Source organism: Taudactylus pleione, unplaced genomic scaffold (genome assembly GCF_031769625.1).
Source record: "Taudactylus pleione unplaced genomic scaffold, aTauple2 ptg000612l, whole genome shotgun sequence".
In the NCBI taxonomy this organism is placed as follows: Eukaryota; Metazoa; Chordata; class Amphibia; order Anura; family Myobatrachidae; genus Taudactylus; species Taudactylus pleione.
Window position 1 is genome coordinate 1,113,423 of NW_028285014.1, and position 19,920 is coordinate 1,133,342.

At 33.9% G+C, this 19,920-nt stretch overlaps 1 non-coding gene across 1 annotated transcript; it reads left to right on the forward strand.

Annotated features, from left to right (window-relative positions):
• Positions 1-17,009: 17,009 nt before the first annotated feature.
• On the forward strand, positions 17,010-17,118 carry TRNAL-CAA (transfer RNA leucine (anticodon CAA)). Its single transcript has 2 exons — positions 17,010-17,047; positions 17,073-17,118. It is a non-coding gene; the product is annotated as a tRNA-Leu (tRNA).
• The last annotated feature ends 2,802 nt before the right edge of the window (positions 17,119-19,920 follow it).

Here is a 19,920-nt window from a genome sequence, read left to right on the forward strand (position 1 = left end):
TAAACACCTAAGAATTGATCAATTTTCCCATCTACATTCCAATCAAGATCAAATTACATTAGAGTTAAATTAATTAAATTATTCTTAAATGATAAAGACACTATGATTAGTTTTAAAATTCTAAAGTTCAGTTAATGTAGAAATTGGCTATTGAAATAATATATTTCATAGAAACAGAATTTGATGGCAGATAAGAACCACTTGGCCCACGTAGTCTGCTCCTTTTCATGTATCCTTCAGGCAACTTCAACCCTATTTGCTCCATACATTTCTCTTAAGGATATTCTTATGCCTATCCCATGAGTGTTTAAATTGTTTCACCATTTAGCTTCAATAACATCGGATGGGAGGCTTTTCTATTTATCAACTACCCTTTCTGTGAAGTAATTTTTCTTCAAATTTCCTCTAAGTCTACCTCCCTCCAGTTTCAGTGCATGTCCTCGTGTTCTTGCACATCTCTTCCTATGAAGAATAAGTATTGTTTGCACAACATTCTTTTAGCATTCAGTAATCTAAACATAAAACACAAGAATAATTGGCATTGAAAGTATTTTAAGGCACTTAGACTTTACATATAACGTGATATACAATTTACTTCTAAGACAAACTAATCTGTTCTGCTAGGATGAAGACCTTAGTAAAGGGTGGCAACAGTAATTTGGAAGGATAACACTTTAGCTTGAGCCATTTTTCCTAAATAATGTTATTTAAGAAACAGCTTTTAGAGGAAATGTATTAATCTAAGATCTTGATTTAATGACCCCTTTTCCAACAAGTCCAAATTATTTGTAAACATCACAAACAAAAATATAAATAGTAAAATGATAAACCCTAACAGGCAGCAGGTTTGGACATACTGATGTGCTTGTCAGGATGGCCGAGCGGTCTAAGGCACCAGACTCAAGATTCTACTCTTCCAGTTAATAGGAATTCTAGTCTCTGTAAAAAGGCGTGGGTTCAAATCCCACTTCTGACAATATTTTCATGCTGTTTGGTTATGTTTTAGACTCAAAATGACCGACATTGAGAAGTATGCTCTGGACATCCACAGACTTTCAAACTTTCCTCTCCCAGACATTGATATCTTGATCCCATTTATTTCTAAGCCATGTGAAGTGCAATGATTGAATGAATAAAAGGGCATAGAAACTGTTAAACACCTAAGAATTGATCAATTTTCCCATCTACATTCCAATCAAGATCAAATTACATTAGAGTTAAATTAATTAAATTATTCTTAAATGATAAAGACACTATGATTAGTTTTAAAATTCTAAAGTTCAGTTAATGTAGAAATTGGCTATTGAAATAATATATTTCATAGAAACAGAATTTGATGGCAGATAAGAACCACTTGGCCCACGTAGTCTGCTCCTTTTCATGTATCCTTCAGGCAACTTCAACCCTATTTGCTCCATACATTTCTCTTAAGGATATTCTTATGCCTATCCCATGAGTGTTTAAATTGTTTCACCATTTAGCTTCAATAACATCGGATGGGAGGCTTTTCTATTTATCAACTACCCTTTCTGTGAAGTAATTTTTCTTCAAATTTCCTCTAAGTCTACCTCCCTCCAGTTTCAGTGCATGTCCTCGTGTTCTTGCACATCTCTTCCTATGAAGAATAAGTATTGTTTGCACAACATTCTTTTAGTATTCAGTAATATTAACATAAAACACAAGAATAATTTGCATCGAAAGTATTTTAAGGCTCTTAGACTTTACATATAATGTGATATACAATTTACTTCTAAGACAAACTAATCTGTTCTGCTAGGATGAAGACCTTAGTAAAGGGTGGCAACAGTAATTTTGAAGGATAACACTTTAGCTTGAGCCCTTTTTCCTAAATAATGTTATTTAGGAAACAGCTTTTAGAGGAAATGCATTAATCTAAGATCTTGATTTTATGACCTCTTTTTCAACAAGTCCAAATTATTTGTCAAAATCACAATCAAAAATATAAATAGTAAAATGATAAACACTAACAGGCAGCAGGTTTGGACATACTGATGTGGTTGTCAGGATGGCCAAGCGGACTAAGGCGCCAGACTCAAGATTCTACTCTTCCAGTTAATGGGAATTCTGGTCTCTGTAAAGAGGCGTGGGTTCAAATCCCTCTTCTGACAATATTTTCTTGCTGTTTGGTTATGTTTTAGACTCAAAATGACGGACATTGAGAAGTATGCTCAAGACATCCACAGTCTTTCAATCTTTCCTCTCCCAGACATTGATATCTTGATCCCATTTATTTCTAAGCAATGTGAAGTGCAATGATTGAATGAATTAAAGGGCATAGAAACTGTTAAAGACCTAAGAATAGATAGATTTTCCCATCTACATTCCAATCAAGATCAAAATACATTAGAGATTAAATTAATTAAATTATTCTTAAATGATAAAGACAATATGATTAGTTTTAAAATTCAAAAGTTCAGTTCATATAGAAATTTTCTATTGAAATAATGTATTACATAGAAACAGAATTTGATGGTAGATAAGAACCACTTGGCCCACGTAGTCTGCTCCTTTTCATGTATCCTTCAGGCAACTTCAACCCTATTTGCTCCTTACATTTCTCTTAAGGATATTCTTATGCCTATCCCAAGCGTGTTTAAATTGTTTCACCATTTAGCTTCAACAACATCGGATGGGAGGCTTTTCTATTTATCAACTACCCTTCTGTGAAGTAATTTTTCTTCAAATTTCCTCTAAGTCTACCTCCCTCCAGTTTCAGTGCATGTCCTCGTGTTCTTGTACATCTCTTCCTATGAAGAATAAGTATCGTTTGCACAACATTCTTTTAGTATTCAGTAATCTAAACATAAAACACAAGAATAATTGGCATCGAAAGTATTTTAAGGCTCTTAGACTTTACATATAACGTGATATACAATTTACTTCTAAGACAAACTAATCTGTTCTGCTAGGATGAAGACCTTAGTAAAGGGTGGCAACAGTGATTTTGAAGGATAACACTTTAGCTTGAGCCATTTTTCCTAAATAATGTTATTTAAGGAACAACTTTTAGCGGAAATGCATTAATATAAGATCTGGATTTAATGACCCCTTTTCCAACAAGTCCAAATTATGTGTCAAAATCACAATCAAAAATATAAATAGTAAAATGATAAACCCTAACAGGCAGCAGGTTTGAACATACTGATGTTCTTGTCAGAATGGCCAGGTGGTCTAAGGCGCCAGACTCAAGATTCTCCTCTTCCAGTTAATGGGAATTCTGGTCTCTGTAAAGAGGTATGGGTTCAAATCCCACTTCTGACAATATTTTCATGCTGTTTGGTTATGTTTTAGACTCAAAATGACCGACATTGAAAAGTATGCTCTGGACATCCACAGTCTTTCAATCTTTCCTCTCCCAGACATTGATATCTTGATCCCATTTATTTCTAAGCCATGTGAAGTGCAATGATTGAATGAATAAAAGGGCATAGAAACTGTTAAACACCTAAGAATTGATCAATTTTCCCATCTACATTCCAATCAAGATCAAATTACATTAGAGTTAAATTAATTAAATTATTCTTAAATGATAAAGACACTATGATTAGTTTTAAAATTCTAAAGTTCAGTTAATGTAGAAATTGGCTTTTGAAATAATATATTACATAGAAACAGAATTTGATGGCAGATAAGAACCACTTGGCCCACGTAGTCTGCTCCTTTTCATGTATACTTTTGGCAACTTCAACCCTATTTGCTCCTTACATTTCTCTTAAGGATATTCTTATGCCTATCCCAGGCATGTTTAAATTGTTTCACCATTTAGCTTCAACAACATCGGATGGGAGGCTTTTCTATTTATCAACTACCCTTTCTGTGAAGTAATTTTTCTTCAAATTTCCTCTAAGTCTACCTCCCTCCAGTTTCAGTGCATGTCCTCGTGTTCTTGTACATCTCTTCCTTTGAAGAATAAATATTGTTTGCACAACATTCTTTTAGTGTTCAGTAATCTAAACATAAAACAGAAGAATAATTAGCATTGAAAGTATTTTAAGGCTCTTAGACTTTACATATAACGTGATATACAATTTACTTCTAAGACAAACTAATCTGTTCTGCTAGGATGAAGACCTTAGTAAAGGGTGGCAACAGTAATTTTGAAGGATAACACTTTAGCTTGAGCCATTTTTCCTAAATAATGTTATTTAAGAAACAGCTTTTAGAGGAAATGCATTAATCTAAGATCTTGATTTAATGACCCCTTTTTCAACAAGTCCAAATTATTTGTCAAAATCACAATCAAAAATATAAATAGTAAAATGATAAACCCTAACAGGCAGCAGGTTTGCACATACTGATGTGGTTGTCAGGATGGCCGAGCAGACTAAGGCGCCAGACTCAAGATTCTACTCTTCCAGTTAATGGGAATTCTGGTCTCTGTAAAGAGGCGTGGGTTCAAATCTCTCTTCTGACAATATTTTCTTGCTGTTTGGTTATGTTTTAGACTCAAAATGACCGACATTGAGAAGTATGCTCAAGACATCCACAGTCTTTCAATCTTTCCTCTCCCAGACATTGATATCTTGATCCCATTTATTTCTAAGCAATGTGAAGTGCAATGATTGAATGAATTAAAGGGCATAGAAACTGTTAAAGACCTAAGAATAGATAGATTTTCCCATCTACATTCCAATCAAGATCAAAATACATTAGAGATTAAATTAATTAAATTATTCTTAAATGATAAAGACAATATGATTAGTTTTAAAATTCAAAAGTTCAGTTCATATAGAAATTTTCTATTGAAATAATGTATTACATAGAAACAGAATTTGATGGTAGATAAGAACCACTTGGCCCACGTAGTCTGCTCCTTTTCATGTATCCTTCAGGCAACTTCAACCCTATTTGCTCCTTACATTTCTCTTAAGGATATTCTTATGCCTATCCCAAGCGTGTTTAAATTGTTTCACCATTTAGCTTCAACAACATCGGATGGGAGGCTTTTCTATTTATCAACTACCCTTCTGTGAAGTAATTTTTCTTCAAATTTCCTCTAAGTCTACCTCCCTCCAGTTTCAGTGCATGTCCTCGTGTTCTTGTACATCTCTTCCTATGAAGAATAAGTATCGTTTGCACAACATTCTTTTAGTATTCAGTAATCTAAACATAAAACACAAGAATAATTGGCATCGAAAGTATTTTAAGGCTCTTAGACTTTACATATAACGTGATATACAATTTACTTCTAAGACAAACTAATCTGTTCTGCTAGGATGAAGACCTTAGTAAAGGGTGGCAACAGTGATTTTGAAGGATAACACTTTAGCTTGAGCCATTTTTCCTAAATAATGTTATTTAAGGAACAACTTTTAGCGGAAATGCATTAATATAAGATCTGGATTTAATGACCCCTTTTCCAACAAGTCCAAATTATGTGTCAAAATCACAATCAAAAATATAAATAGTAAAATGATAAACCCTAACAGGCAGCAGGTTTGAACATACTGATGTTCTTGTCAGAATGGCCAGGTGGTCTAAGGCGCCAGACTCAAGATTCTCCTCTTCCAGTTAATGGGAATTCTGGTCTCTGTAAAGAGGTATGGGTTCAAATCCCACTTCTGACAATATTTTCATGCTGTTTGGTTATGTTTTAGACTCAAAATGACCGACATTGAAAAGTATGCTCTGGACATCCACAGTCTTTCAATCTTTCCTCTCCCAGACATTGATATCTTGATCCCATTTATTTCTAAGCCATGTGAAGTGCAATGATTGAATGAATAAAAGGGCATAGAAACTGTTAAACACCTAAGAATTGATCAATTTTCCCATCTACATTCCAATCAAGATCAAATTACATTAGAGTTAAATTAATTAAATTATTCTTAAATGATAAAGACACTATGATTAGTTTTAAAATTCTAAAGTTCAGTTAATGTAGAAATTGGCTTTTGAAATAATATATTACATAGAAACAGAATTTGATGGCAGATAAGAACCACTTGGCCCACGTAGTCTGCTCCTTTTCATGTATACTTTTGGCAACTTCAACCCTATTTGCTCCTTACATTTCTCTTAAGGATATTCTTATGCCTATCCCAGGCATGTTTAAATTGTTTCACCATTTAGCTTCAACAACATCGGATGGGAGGCTTTTCTATTTATCAACTACCCTTTCTGTGAAGTAATTTTTCTTCAAATTTCCTCTAAGTCTACCTCCCTCCAGTTTCAGTGCATGTCCTCGTGTTCTTGTACATCTCTTCCTTTGAAGAATAAATATTGTTTGCACAACATTCTTTTAGTGTTCAGTAATCTAAACATAAAACAGAAGAATAATTAGCATTGAAAGTATTTTAAGGCTCTTAGACTTTACATATAACGTGATATACAATTTACTTCTAAGACAAACTAATCTGTTCTGCTAGGATGAAGACCTTAGTAAAGGGTGGCAACAGTAATTTTGAAGGATAACACTTTAGCTTGAGCCATTTTTCCTAAATAATGTTATTTAAGAAACAGCTTTTAGAGGAAATGCATTAATCTAAGATCTTGATTTAATGACCCCTTTTTCAACAAGTCCAAATTATTTGTCAAAATCACAATCAAAAATATAAATAGTAAAATGATAAACCCTAACAGGCAGCAGGTTTGCACATACTGATGTGGTTGTCAGGATGGCCGAGCAGACTAAGGCGCCAGACTCAAGATTCTACTCTTCCAGTTAATGGGAATTCTGGTCTCTGTAAAGAGGCGTGGGTTCAAATCTCTCTTCTGACAATATTTTCTTGCTGTTTGGTTATGTTTTAGACTCAAAATGACAGACATTGAGAAGTATGCTCAGGACATCCACAGTCTTTCAATCTTTCCTCTCCCAGACATTGATATCTTGATCCCATTTATTTCCTTGCAATGTGAAGCGCAATGATTGTATGAATTAAAGGGCATAGAAGCTGTTAAAGACATAAGAATTGATCAATTTTCCCATCTACACTCCAATCAAGATCAAATTACATTAGAGTTAAATTAATTAAATTATTCTTAAATGATAAAGACAATATGATTAGTTTTAAAATTCTAAAGTTCAGTTAATGTAGAAATTGGCTATTGAAATAATATATTTCATAGAAACAGAATTTGATGGCAGATAAGAACCACTTGGCCCACGTAGTCTGCTCCTTTTCATGTATCCTTCAGGCAACTTCAACCCTATTTGCTCCATACATTTCTCTTAAGGATATTCTTATGCCTATCCCATGAGTGTTTAAATTGTTTCACCATTTAGCTTCAATAACATCGGATGGGAGGCTTTTCTATTTATCAACTACCCTTTCTGTGAAGTAATTTTTCTTCAAATTTCCTCTAAGTCTACCTCCCTCCAGTTTCAGTGCATGTCCTCGTGTTCTTGCACATCTCTTCCTATGAAGAATAAGTATTGTTTGCACAACATTCTTTTAGTATTCAGTAATCTAAACATAAAACACAAGAATAATTTGCATCGAAAGTATTTTAAGGCTCTTAGACTTTACATATAATGTGATATACAATTTACTTCTAAGACAAACTAATCTGTTCTGCTAGGATGAATACCTTAGTAAAGGGTGGCAACAGTAATTTTGAAGGATAACACTTTAGCTTGAGCCCTTTTTCCTAAATAATGTTATTTAGGAAACAGCTTTTAGAGGAAATGCATTAATCTAAGATCTTGATTTTATGACCTCTTTTTCAACAAGTCCAAATTATTTGTCAAAATCACAATCAAAAATATAAATAGTAAAATGATAAACCCTAACAGGCAGCAGGTTTGCACATACTGATGTGGTTGTCAGGATGGCCGAGCAGACTAAGGCGCCAGACTCAAGATTCTACTCTTCCAGTTAATGGGAATTCTGGTCTCTGTAAAGAGGTGTGGGTTCAAATCCCTCTTCTGACAATATTTTCTTGCTGTTTGGTTATGTTTTAGACTCAAAATGACCGACATTGAGAAGTATGCTCAGGACATCCACAGTCTTTCAATCTTTCCTCTCCCAGACATTGATATATTGATCCCATTTAATTCTAAGCAATGTGAAGTGCAATGATTGAATGAATTAAAGGGCATAGAAACTGTTAAAGACCTAACAATAGATAGATTTTCCCATCTACATTCCAATCAAGATCAAAATACATTAGAGATTAAATTAATTAAATTATTCTTAAATGATAAAGACACTATGATTAGTTTTAAAATTCAAAAGTTCAGTTCATGTAGAAATTTTCTATTGAAATAATGTATTACATAGAAACAGAATTTGATGGTAGATAAGAACCACTTGGCCCACGTAGTCTGCTCCTTTTCATGTATCCTTCAGGCAACTTCAACCCTATTTGCTCCTTACATTTCTCTTAAGGATATTCTTATGCCTATCCCAAGCGTGTTTAAATTGTTTCACCATTTAGCTTCAACAACATCGGATGGGAGGCTTTTCTATTTATCAACTACCCTTCTGTGAAGTAATTTTTCTTCAAATTTCCTCTAAGTCTACCTCCCTCCAGTTTCAGTGCATGTCCTCGTGTTCTTGTACATCTCTTCCTTTGAAGAATAAATATTGTTTGCACAACATTCTTTTAGTGTTCAGTAATCTAAACATAAAACAGAAGAATAATTAGCATTGAAAGTATTTTAAGGCTCTTAGACTTTACATATAACGTGATATACAATTTACTTCTAAGACAAACTAATCTGTTCTGCTAGGATGAAGACCTTAGTAAAGGGTGGCAACAGTAATTTTGAAGGATAACACTTTAGCTTGAGCCCTTTTTCCTAAATAATGTTATTTAGGAAACAGCTTTTAGAGGAAATGCATTAATCTAAGATCTTGATTTTATGACCTCTTTTTCAACAAGTCCAAATTATTTGTCAAAATCACAATCAAAAATATAAATAGTAAAATGATAAACCCTAACAGGCAGCAGGTTTGCACATACTGATGTGGTTGTCAGGATGGCCGAGCAGACTAAGGCGCCAGACTCAAGATTCTACTCTTCCAGTTAATGGGAATTCTGGTCTCTGTAAAGAGGCGTGGGTTCAAATCCCACTTCTGACAATATTTTCTTGCTGTTTGGTTATGTTTTAGACTCAAAATGACCGACATTGAGAAGTATGCTCAGGACATCCACAGTCTTTCAATCTTTCCTCTCCCAGACATTGATATATTGATCCCATTTATTTCTAAGCAATGTGAAGTGCAATGATTGAATGAATTAAAGGGCATAGAAACTGTTAAAGACCTAAGAATAGATAGATTTTCCCATCTACATTCCAATCAAGATCAAAATACATTAGAGATTAAATTAATTAAATTATTCTTAAATGATAAAGACACTATGATTAGTTTTAAAATTCAAAAGTTCAGTTCATGTAGAAATTTTCTATTGAAATAATGTATTACATAGAAACAGAATTTGATGGTAGATAAGAACCACTTGGCCCACGTAGTCTGCTCCTTTTCATGTATCCTTCAGGCAACTTCAACCCTATTTGCTCCTTACATTTCTCTTAAGGATATTCTTATGCCTATCCCAAGCGTGTTTAAATTGTTTCACCATTTAGCTTCAACAACATCGGATGGGAGGCTTTTCTATTTATCAACTACCCTTCTGTGAAGTAATTTTTCTTCAAATTTCCACTAAGTCTACCTCCCTCCAGTTTCAGTGCATGTCCTCGTGTTCTTGTACATCTCTTCCTATGAAGAATAAGTATCGTTTGCACAACATTCTTTTAGTATTCAGTAATCTAAACATAAAACACAAGAATAATTGGCATCGAAAGTATTTTAAGGCTCTTAGACTTTACATATAACGTGATATACAATTTACTTCTAAGACAAACTAATCTGTTCTGCTAGGATGAAGACCTTAGTAAAGGGTGGCAACAGTGATTTTGAAGGATAACACTTTAGCTTGAGCCATTTTTCCTAAATAATATTATTTAAGGAACAACTTTTAGCTGAAATGCATTAATATAAGATCTGGATTTAATGACCCCTTTTCCAACAAGTCCAAATTATGTGTCAAAATCACAATCAAAAATATAAATAGTAAAATGATAAACCCTAACAGGCAGCAGGTTTGAACATACTGATGTTCTTGTCAGAATGGCCAGGTGGTCTAAGGCGCCAGACTCAAGATTCTACTCTTCCAGTTAATGGGAATTCTGGTCTCTGTAAAGAGGCGTGGGTTCAAATCCCTCTTCTGACAATATTTTCTTGCTGTTTGGTTATGTTTTAGACTCAAAATGACCGACATTTAGAAGTATGCTCAGGACATCCACAGTCTTTCAATCTTTCCTCTCCCAGACATTGATATATTGATCCCATTTATTTCTAAGCAATGTGAAGTGCAATGATTGAATGAATTAAAGGGCATAGAAACTGTTAAAGACCTAACAATAGATAGATTTTCCCATCTACATTCCAATCAAGATCAAAATACATTAGAGATTAAATTAATTAAATTATTCTTAAATGATAAAGACACTATGATTAGTTTTAAAATTCAAAAGTTCAGTTCATGTAGAAATTTTCTATTGAAATAATGTATTACATAGAAACAGAATTTGATGGTAGATAAGAACCACTTGGCCCACGTAGTCTGCTCCTTTTCATGTATCCTTCAGGCAACTTCAACCCTATTTGCTCCTTACATTTCTCTTAAGGATATTCTTATGCCTATCCCAAGCGTGTTTAAATTGTTTCACCATTTAGCTTCAACAACATCGGATGGGAGGCTTTTCTATTTATCAACTACCCTTCTGTGAAGTAATTTTTCTTCAAATTTCCTCTAAGTCTACCTCCCTCCAGTTTCAGTGCATGTCCTCGTGTTCTTGTACATCTCTTCCTATGAAGAATAAGTATCGTTTGCACAACATTCTTTTAGTATTCAGTAATCTAAACATAAAACACAAGAATAATTGGCATCGAAAGTATTTTAAGGCTCTTAGACTTTACATATAACGTGATATACAATTTACTTCTAAGACAAACTAATCTGTTCTGCTAGGATGAAGACCTTAGTAAAGGGTGGCAACAGTAATTTTGAAGGATAACACTTTAGCTTGAGCCATTTTTCCTAAATAATGTTATTTAAGAAACAGCTTTTAGAGGAAATGCATTAATCTAAGATCTTGATTTAATGACCCCTTTTTCAACAAGTCCAAATTATTTGTCAAAATCACAATCAAAAATATAAATAGTAAAATGATAAACCCTAACAGGCAGCAGGTTTGCACATACTGATGTGGTTGTCAGGATGGCCGAGCAGACTAAGGCGCCAGACTCAAGATTCTACTCTTCCAGTTAATGGGAATTCTGGTCTCTGTAAAGAGGCGTGGGTTCAAATCTCTCTTCTGACAATATTTTCTTGCTGTTTGGTTATGTTTTAGACTCAAAATGACAGACATTGAGAAGTATGCTCAGGACGTCCACAGTCTTTCAATCTTTCCTCTCCCAGACATTGATATCTTGATCCCATTTATTTCCTTGCAATGTGAAGCGCAATGATTGTATGAATTAAAGGGCATAGAAGCTGTTAAAGACATAAGAATTGATCAATTTTCCCATCTACACTCCAATCAAGATCAAATTACATTAGAGTTAAATTAATTAAATTATTCTTAAATGATAAAGACAATATGATTAGTTTTAAAATTCTAAAGTTCAGTTAATGTAGAAATTGGCTATTGAAATAATATATTTCATAGAAACAGAATTTGATGGCAGATAAGAACCACTTGGCCCACGTAGTCTGCTCCTTTTCATGTATCCTTCAGGCAACTTCAACCCTATTTGCTCCATACATTTCTCTTAAGGATATTCTTATGCCTATCCCATGAGTGTTTAAATTGTTTCACCATTTAGCTTCAATAACATCGGATGGGAGGCTTTTCTATTTATCAACTACCCTTTCTGTGAAGTAATTTTTCTTCAAATTTCCTCTAAGTCTACCTCCCTCCAGTTTCAGTGCATGTCCTCGTGTTCTTGCACATCTCTTCCTATGAAGAATAAGTATTGTTTGCACAACATTCTTTTAGTATTCAGTAATATTAACATAAAACACAAGAATAATTTGCATCGAAAGTATTTTAAGGCTCTTAGACTTTACATATAATGTGATATATAATTTACTTCTAAGACAAACTAATCTGTTCTGCTAGGATGAAGACCTTAGTAAAGGGTGGCAACAGTAATTTTGAAGGATAACACTTTAGCTTGAGCCCTTTTTCCTAAATAATGTTATTTAGGAAACAGCTTTTAGAGGAAATGCATTAATCTAAGATCTTGATTTTATGACCTCTTTTTCAACAAGTCCAAATTATTTGTCAAAATCACAATCAAAAATATAAATAGTAAAATGATAAACCCTAACAGGCAGCAGGTTTGCACATACTGATGTGGTTGGCAGGATGGCCGAGCAGACTAAGGCGCCAGACTCAAGATTCTACTCTTCCAGTTAATGGGAATTCTGGTCTCTGTAAAGAGGCGTGGGTTCAAATCCCTCTTCTGAGAATATTTTCTTGCTGTTTGGTTATGTTTTAGACTCAAAATGACCGACATTGAGAAGTATGCTCAGGACATCCACAGTCTTTCAATCTTTCCTCTCCCAGACATTGATATATTGATCCCATTTATTTCTAAGCAATGTGAAGTGCAATGATTGAATGAATTAAAGGGCATAGAAACTGTTAAAGACCTAACAATAGATAGATTTTCCCATCTACATTCCAATCAAGATCAAAATACATTAGAGATTAAATTAATTAAATTATTCTTAAATGATAAAGACACTATGATTAGTTTTAAAATTCAAAAGTTCAGTTCATGTAGAAATTTTCTATTGAAATAATGTATTACATAGAAACAGAATTTGATGGTAGATAAGAACCACTTGGCCCACGTAGTCTGCTCCTTTTCATGTATCCTTCAGGCAACTTCAACCCTATTTGCTCCTTACATTTCTCTTAAGGATATTCTTATGCCTATCCCAAGCGTGTTTAAATTGTTTCACCATTTAGCTTCAACAACATCGGATGGGAGGCTTTTCTATTTATCAACTACCCTTCTGTGAAGTAATTTTTCTTCAAATTTCCTCTAAGTCTACCTCCCTCCAGTTTCAGTGCATGTCCTCGTGTTCTTGTACATCTCTTCCTTTGAAGAATAAATATTGTTTGCACAACATTCTTTTAGTGTTCAGTAATCTAAACATAAAACAGAAGAATAATTAGCATTGAAAGTATTTTAAGGCTCTTAGACTTTACATATAACGTGATATACAATTTACTTCTAAGACAAACTAATCTGTTCTGCTAGGATGAAGACCTTAGTAAAGGGTGGCAACAGTAATTTTGAAGGATAACACTTTAGCTTGAGCCCTTTTTCCTAAATAATGTTATTTAGGAAACAGCTTTTAGAGGAAATGCATTAATCTAAGATCTTGATTTTATGACCTCTTTTTCAACAAGTCCAAATTATTTGTCAAAATCACAATCAAAAATATAAATAGTAAAATGATAAACCCTAACAGGCAGCAGGTTTGCACATACTGATGTGGTTGTCAGGATGGCCGAGCAGACTAAGGCGCCAGACTCAAGATTCTACTCTTCCAGTTAATGGGAATTCTGGTCTCTGTAAAGAGGCGTGGGTTCAAATCCCTCTTCTGACAATATTTTCTTGCTGTTTGGTTATGTTTTAGACTCAAAATGACCGACATTGAGAAGTATGCTCAGGACATCCACAGTCTTTCAATCTTTCCTCTCCCAGACATTGATATATTGATCCCATTTATTTCTAAGCAATGTGAAGTGCAATGATTGAATGAATTAAAGGGCATAGAAACTGTTAAAGACCTAACAATAGATAGATTTTCCCATCTACATTCCAATCAAGATCAAAATACATTAGAGATTAAATTAATTAAATTATTCTTAAATGATAAAGACACTATGATTAGTTTTAAAATTCAAAAGTTCAGTTCATGTAGAAATTTTCTATTGAAATAATGTATTACATAGAAACAGAATTTGATGGTAGATAAGAACCACTTGGCCCACGTAGTCTGCTCCTTTTCATGTATCCTTCAGGCAACTTCAACCCTATTTGCTCCTTACATTTCTCTTAAGGATATTCTTATGCCTATCCCAAGCGTGTTTAAATTGTTTCACCATTTAGCTTCAACAACATCGGATGGGAGGCTTTTCTATTTATCAACTACCCTTCTGTGAAGTAATTTTTCTTCAAATTTCCTCTAAGTCTACCTCCCTCCAGTTTCAGTGCATGTCCTCGTGTTCTTGTACATCTCTTCCTATGAAGAATAAGTATCGTTTGCACAACATTCTTTTAGTATTCAGTAATCTAAACATAAAACACAAGAATAATTGGCATCGAAAGTATTTTAAGGCTCTTAGACTTTACATATAACGTGATATACAATTTACTTCTAAGACAAACTAATCTGTTCTGCTAGGATGAAGACCTTAGTAAAGGGTGGCAACAGGGATTTTGAAGGATAACACTTTAGCTTGAGCCATTTTTCCTAAATAATATTATTTAAGGAACAACTTTTAGCTGAAATGCATTAATATAAGATCTGGATTTAATGACCCCTTTTCCAACAAGTCCAAATTATGTGTCAAAATCACAATCAAAAATATAAATAGTAAAATGATAAACCCTAACAGGCAGCAGGTTTGAACATACTGATGTTCTTGTCAGAATGGCCAGGTGGTCTAAGGCGCCAGACTCAAGATTCTACTCTTCCAGTTAATGGGAATTCTGGTCTCTGTAAAGAGGCGTGGGTTCAAATCCCTCTTCTGACAATATTTTCTTGCTGTTTGGTTATGTTTTAGACTCAAAATGACCGACATTGAGAAGTATGCTCAGGACATCCACAGTCTTTCAATCTTTCCTCTCCCAGACATTGATATATTGATCCCATTTATTTCTAAGCAATGTGAAGTGCAATGATTGAATGAATTAAAGGGCATAGAAACTGTTAAAGACCTAACAATAGATAGATTTTCCCATCTACATTCCAATCAAGATCAAAATACATTAGAGATTAAATTAATTAAATTATTCTTAAATGATAAAGACACTATGATTAGTTTTAAAATTCAAAAGTTCAGTTCATGTAGAAATTTTCTATTGAAATAATGTATTACATAGAAACAGAATTTGATGGTAGATAAGAACCACTTGGCCCACGTAGTCTGCTCCTTTTCATGTATCCTTCAGGCAACTTCAACCCTATTTGCTCCTTACATTTCTCTTAAGGATATTCTTATGCCTATCCCAAGCGTGTTTAAATTGTTTCACCATTTAGCTTCAACAACATCGGATGGGAGGCTTTTCTATTTATCAACTACCCTTCTGTGAAGTAATTTTTCTTCAAATTTCCTCTAAGTCTACCTCCCTCCAGTTTCAGTGCATGTCCTCGTGTTCTTGTACATCTCTTCCTATGAAGAATAAGTATCGTTTGCACAACATTCTTTTAGTATTCAGTAATCTAAACATAAAACACAAGAATAATTGGCATCGAAAGTATTTTAAGGCTCTTAGACTTTACATATAACGTGATATACAATTTACTTCTAAGACAAACTAATTTGTTCTGCTAGGATGAAGACCTTAGTAAAGGGTGGCAACAGTGATTTTGAAGGATAACACTTTAGCTTGAGCCATTTTTCCTAAATAATATTATTTAAGGAACAACTTTTAGCTGAAATGCATTAATATAAGATCTGGATTTAATGACCCCTTTTCCAACAAGTCCAAATTATGTGTCAAAATCACAATCAAAAATATAAATAGTAAAATGATAAACCCTAACAGGCAGCAGGTTTGAACATACTGATGTTCTTGTCAGAATGGCCAGGTGGTCTAAGGCGCCAGACTCAAGATTCTACTCTTCCAGTTAATGGGAATTCTGGTCTCTGTAAAGAGGCATGGGTTCAAATCCCACTTCTGACAATATTTTCATGCTGTTTGGTTATGTTTTAGACTCAAAATGACCGACATTGAAAAGTATGCTCTGGACATCCACAGTCTTTCAATCTTTCCTCTCCCAGACATTGATATCTTGATCCCATTTATTTCTAAGCCATGTGAAGTGCAATGATTGAATGAATAAAAGGGCATAGAAACTGTTAAACACCTAAGAATTGATCAATTTTCCCATCTACATTCCAATCAAGATCAAATTACATTAGAGTTAAATTAATTAAATTATTCTTAAATGATAAAGACACTATGATTAGTTTTAAAATTCTAAAGTTCAGTTAATGTAGAAATTGGCTTTTGAAATAATATATTACATAGAAACAGAATTTGATGGCAGATAAGAACCACTTGGCCCACGTAGTCTGCTCCTTTTCATGTATCCTTTTGGCAACTTCAACCCTATTTGCTCCTTACATTTCTCTTAAGGATATTCTTATGCCTATCCCAAGCATGTTTAAATTGTTTCACCATTTAGCTTCAACAACATCGGATGGGAGGCTTTTCTATTTATCAACTACCCTTTCTGTGAAGTAATTTTTCTTCAAATTTCCTCTAAGTCTACCTCCCTCCAGTTTCAGTGCATGTCCTCGTGTTCTTGTACATCTCTTCCTTTGAAGAATAAATATTGTTTGCACAACATTCTTTTAGTGTTCAGTAATCTAAACATAAAACAGAAGAATAATTAGCATTGAAAGTATTTTAAGGCTCTTAGACTTTACATATAACGTGATATACAATTTACTTCTAAGACAAACTAATCTGTTCTGCTAGGATGAAGACCTTAGTAAAGGGTGGCAACAGTAATTTGGAAGGATAACACTTTAGCTTGAGCCATTTTTCCTAAATAATGTTATTTAAGAAACAGCTTTTAGAGGAAATGTATTAATCTAAGATCTTGATTTAATGACCCCTTTTCCAACAAGTCCAAATTATTTGTAAACATCACAAACAAAAATATAAATAGTAAAATGATAAACCCTAACAGGCAGCAGGTTTGGACATACTGATGTGCTTGTCAGGATGGCCGAGCGGTCTAAGGCGCCAGACTCAAGATTTTACTCTTCTGGTTAATGGGAATTCTGGTCTCTATAAAGAGGCGTGAGTTCAAATCCCACTTCTGACAATATTTTCTTGCTCTTTGGTTATGTTTTAGACTCAAAATGACAGACATTGAGAAGTATGCTCAGGACGTCCACAGTCTTTCAATCTTTCCTCTCCCAGACGTTGATATCTTGATCCCATTTATTTCCTTGCAATGTGAAGCACAATGATTGTATGAATTAAAGGGCATAGAAGCTGTTAAAGACATAAGAATTGATCAATTTTCCCATCTACACTCCAATCAAGATCAAATTACATTAGAGTTAAATTAATTAAATTATTCTTAAATGATAAAGACAATATGATTAGTTTTAATATTCTAAAGTTCAGTTAATGTAGAAATTGGCTATTGAAATAATATATTTCATAGAAACAGAATTTGATGGCAGATAAGAACCACTTGGCCCACGTAGTCTGCTCCTTTTCATGTATCCTTCAGGCAACTTCAACCCTATTTGCTCCATACATTTCTCTTAAGGATATTCTTATGCCTATCCCAAGAGTGTTTAAATTGTTTCACCATTTAGCTTCAACAACATCGGATGGGAGGCTTTTCAATTTATCAACTACCCTTTCTGTGAAGTAATTTTTCTTCAAATTTCCTCTAAGTCTACCTCCCTCCAGTTTCAGTGCATGTCCTCGTGTTCTTGTACATCTCTTCCTATAAAGAATAAGTATTGTTTGCACAACATTCTTTTAGCATTCAGTAATCTAAACATAAAACACAAGAATAATTGGCATTGAAAGTATTTTAAGGCACTTAGACTTTACATATAACGTGATATACAATTTACTTCTAAGACAAACTAATCTGTTCTGCTAGGATGAAGACCTTAGTAAAGGGTGGCAACAGTAATTTGGAAGGATAACACTTTAGCTTGAGCCATTTTTCCTAAATAATGTTATTTAAGAAACAGCTTTTAGAGGAAATGTATTAATCTAAGATCTTGATTTAATGACCCCTTTTCCAACAAGTCCAAATTATTTGTAAACATCACAAACAAAAATATAAATAGTAAAATGATAAACCCTAACAGGCAGCAGGTTTGGACATACTGATGTGCTTGTCAGGATGGCCGAGCGGTCTAAGGCACCAGACTCAAGATTCTACTCTTCCAGTTAATAGGAATTCTAGTCTCTGTAAAAAGGCGTGGGTTCAAATCCCACTTCTGACAATATTTTCATGCTGTTTGGTTATGTTTTAGACTCAAAATGACCGACATTGAGAAGTATGCTCTGGACATCCACAGTCTTTCAATCTTTCCTCTCCCAGACATTGATATCTTGATCCCATTTATTTCTAAGCCATGTGAAGTGCAATGATTGAATGAATAAAAGGGCATAGAAACTGTTAAACACCTAAGAATTGATCAATTTTCCCATCTACATTCCAATCAAGATCAAATTACATTAGAGTTAAATTAATTAAATTATTCTTAAATGATAAAGACACTATGATTAGTTTTAAAATTCTAAAGTTCAGTTAATGTAGAAATTGGCTTTTGAAATAATATATTACATAGAAACAGAATTTGAAGGCAGATAAGAACCACTTGGCCCACGTAGTCTGCTCCTTTTCATGTATCCTTTTGGCAACTTCAACCCTATTTGCTCCTTACATTTCTCTTAAGGATATTCTTATGCCTATCCCAAGCGTGTTTAATTGTTTCACCATTTAGCTTCAACAACATCGGATGGGAGGCTTTTCTATTTATCAACTACCCTTTCTGTGAAGTAATTTTTCTTCAAATTTCCTCTAAGTCTACCTCCCTCCAGTTTCAGTGCATGTCCTCGTGTTCTTGTACATCTCTTCCTTTGAAGAAAAAATATTGTTTGCACCACATTCTTTTAGTATTCAGTAATCTAAACATAAAACACAAGAATAATTGGCATCGAAAGTATTTTAAGGCACTTAGACTCTTACATATAATGTGATATACAATTTACTTCTAAGACAAACTAATCTGTTCTGCTAGGATGAAGACCTTAGTAAAGTGTGGCAACAGTAATTTTGAAGGATAACACTTTAGCTTGAGCCATTTTTCCTAAATAATGTTATTTAAGAAACAGCTTTTAGAGGAAATGCATTAATATAAGATCTTGATTTAATGACCCCTTTTTCAACAAGTCCAAATTATTTGTCAAAATCACAATCAAAAATATAAATAGTAAAATGATAAACCCTAACAGGCAGCAGGTTTGGAAATACTGATGTGCTTGTCAGGATGGCCAGGTGGTCTAAGGCGCCAGACTCAAGATTCTACTCTTCTGGTTAATGGGAATTCTGGTCTCTGTAAAGAGGCGTAGGTTCAAATCCCACTTCTGACAATGTTTTCTTGCTCTTTGGTTATGTTTTAGACTCAAAATGACAGACATTGAGAAGTATGCTCCGGACATCCACAGTCTTTCAATCTTTCCTCTCCCAGACATTGATATCTTGATCCCAATTATTTCATTGCAATGTGAAGCGCAATGATTGAATGAATTAAAGGGCATAGAAACTGTTAAAGACCTAAGAAATGATCGATTTTCCCATCTACATTCCAATCAAGATCAAAATACATTAGAGTTAAATTAATTAAATTATTCTTAAATGATAAAGACACTATGATTAGTTTTAAAATTCAAAAGTTCAGTTCATGTAGAAATTGTCTATTGAAATAATGTATTACATAGAAACAGAATTTGATGGTAGATAAGAACCACTTGGCCCACGTAGTCTGCTCCTTTTCATGTATCCTTCAGGCAACTTCAACCCTATTTGCTCCATACATTTCTCTTAAGGATATTCTTATGCCTATCCCAAGAGTGTTTAAATTGTTTC